The 2,880-nt window shown below is 46.4% G+C and overlaps 1 pseudogene; it reads left to right on the forward strand.

The window, feature by feature from the left end:
- Positions 1 to 1,095: 1,095 nt before the first annotated feature.
- Positions 1,096 to 2,646, forward strand: LOC148113419 (uncharacterized; annotated as a pseudogene).
- The last annotated feature ends 234 nt before the right edge of the window (positions 2,647 to 2,880 follow it).

Here is a 2,880-nt window from a genome sequence, read left to right on the forward strand (position 1 = left end):
TAACAACCTCTTCGGCTGAAGAGGTTGTAGAAAAAATGTGTTTAAAAGGCTCTGACGATCCCAGCTGAGCTGCATGATCATCAGAGGCTTTTTTTTTTTTTTACTTTTAAAAGCATTTTTTTGGCTGAAGAAAAAATGCTTTTAAAAGTTAAAAAAAAAAGCCTCTGATGATCGCGCGGCTCAGCTGGGCCTGGTTGGGGTGGGCAGGGATTTTTGCTACCGGTTCTCCGAACTATCCACAGCCATCGCTACTGGATCAGGCGATCCAGTCCGAACCGGGAGCATTTCACCCCTGAGATAACAAAAGGAGTACGACAAGGCTGCCCACTCTCCCCACTTCTTTTTATTCTAGCACTGGAGCCACTCTTAAATAGAATTAGGGAAGACCAAGAAATAAAGGGCCTGAGAATTAAAAGTGAGGAGTACAAAGTCCAGGCATATGCAGATGATATGGTTTTTATAATTGAGGAACCTTTAGAATCCGGCCCCAAATTGATTAGAAAAATAGAAGAATTCGGTGAAGTAGCAGGTTTAAAAATTAATAAGAATAAATCAAAATTACTAACTAAAAATTTTACAAAAAACCAGGAGATAGAATTAGAAAGGATTATGAATATCCATGCAACAACAACAAAAAAAAAACCTAAATATTTGGGAATTTGGCTTATGGCAAGAAGTTCCTCAATTAGAAAAGAAAATTATGATAAATTAACTGAACAAATTAGGAAAGATTTGGAAAACTGGACAAAGTTGCAGATCTCATGGATGGGAAGAGTGGCAGTAATAAAAATGAATATCTTACCTAAAATTGTATTCCTCTTCCAGACTATTCCGATAAAAATGGGAAAAAAAATTTTCAACTTATTAAATAGATTGACCACAAAATTTATTTGGCAAGGAAAGAAGCCTAGAATTAGGTTAAAAGTATTACAAGATACCAGAGAGAGAGGAGGAGCCGCCCTCCCAGATTGGGAGACCTAATAATAAGATAGGGGGGTACGCACCCACTATCTTCAAGCGGTGGCATGCTCCGACCTCCAAAGCTCTTCTTGTTCCTTGGGTTGCTCAAGGTCTCAAAGCCTGAGTCTTAGGCTGATGTTATGCAATGCCAGGTCCACGGCTAACAAAGCCCCCCTCATTTGTGACCTAATTCAGGAGGGGAAAGCGGACCTGGCAGGTATTACAGAGACCTGGTTGGGCAATGAAGGGGGGGTCCCCCTCGTAGAAATGTGCCCACCAGGTTTCTGCGCATTCCATCAGCCAAGGACTCGGGGCAGGGGTGGAGGTGTGGCGGTCATTATAAAGGAAGGTCTTGACCCTAGGGAAGTCACTGTCCCTCAGACAACTGGATGTGAGTCCCTCCTCGTGAAGTGGGGTTATGGGTTACAGATGGGCCTGTTGATTGTGTACTTGGCTCCCTGCCACATATCAGCAGCCCTGCCTGAGCTCCTCAATGTAATAGCCGAGGTGGCAGTTGAGATTCCTAAGCTACTGGTTATGGGAGATTTCAACCTGCCATCCATTAGTGAAACATCTGAAGGGGCTCGGGAGTTTATGGCTTCCATGACGGCCATGGACCTGACCCAATTAGTTAATGGCCCTACTCACATGGGGGGACACACTCTGGATTTGATCTTTATCTCTGACCAGTGGCTGAATAGTCTAGATATAGGGGATATAGTCATCGAGCCCTTGTAATGGTCAGACCATTCTCTCCTTAAGCTTGACCTTCTGACCACTACAACCCACCGCAGGGAGGCGGAATCAATTAAATGGTTCCGCCCCAGGCGCCTGATGGATCCTGATAGATTCTGGATGGAGCTTGGGCCATTTCCTGAGAACTTGGCTCATGACTCGGCTGAAGACCTATTGGCGTCCTGGGATAGGATGGCCGCTGGTGTTTTAGACCGGGTTGTGCCTTTGTGGCCTCTGACCCGGCGTCAAACCTACCCAGCTCCTTGGTTCTCTGATGAGCTGAGAGGGATGAAACACCGGAAAAGACGCCTAGAGAGCAGTTGGAGGACCAGCCATTCTGAATCCAACCGAACACTAGTGAGATCTTATATTAAGACCTACTTAGTGGCGATAAAAGCGGCAAAATGTAACTATTTTTCCACTCTTATTGCATCGGCAGATAATCGCCCAGCTGCCTTGTTTAGGGTTACCCGCTCTCTACTCCAGCTGAGAGCCCGGGAAGACCCTCTGCAAGGACGAGCTGAGGATTTTGCACAATATCTGCATGATAAAATCGCTCAGATTCGGGAAAGCTTGGACTCTAACTGGGTTAATTCGGATGAAATGACGAGGGCAGATCTTGAGGACATTATCTGGGATGAGTTTGATACTGTGACTCCTGAGGACGTGGACAGGTTACTGGGGAAGCTGAATGCAACCACATGTTTATTGGACCCGTGCTCTTCCTGGCTAGTGCTGGCTACCCGGGAGGTTACACGTAGCTGGCTCCAGAGAATTATTAATGCTTCTCTGAGCAAGGGATTCTTACCTCCCGCCTTGAAAGAGGCGGTGGTGAGACCCCTCCTTAAGAAGCCCTCTCTGGATCCAACTGTTTTAGCAAACTACCGTCCAGGCTCCAACGAAGGTTGTCGAAAGTGTGGTGGCACAACAGCTCCCACAGTACCTGGATGAAGCTGTCTATCTAGACTCGTTCCAGTCCAGCTTCAGGCCTGGATACAACACAGAAACAGCATTGGTCGCGTTGATTGATGATCTCTGGAGGGCTCGGGATAAGGGATGTTCCTCTATCCTGGTCCTATTAGATCTCTCAGCAGCTTTTGATACCATTGATCATGGTATCATGCTGCACCAGTTGGAGGGGCTGGGAGTGGGAGGCACCGTATTATGGTGGTTCTCATCCTACCT

The sequence above is a fragment of the Pantherophis guttatus genome, chromosome 5 (assembly GCF_059756535.1).
Source record: "Pantherophis guttatus breed Tessera chromosome 5, ASM5975653v1, whole genome shotgun sequence".
Lineage (NCBI taxonomy): Eukaryota > Metazoa > Chordata > Lepidosauria > Squamata > Colubridae > Pantherophis > Pantherophis guttatus.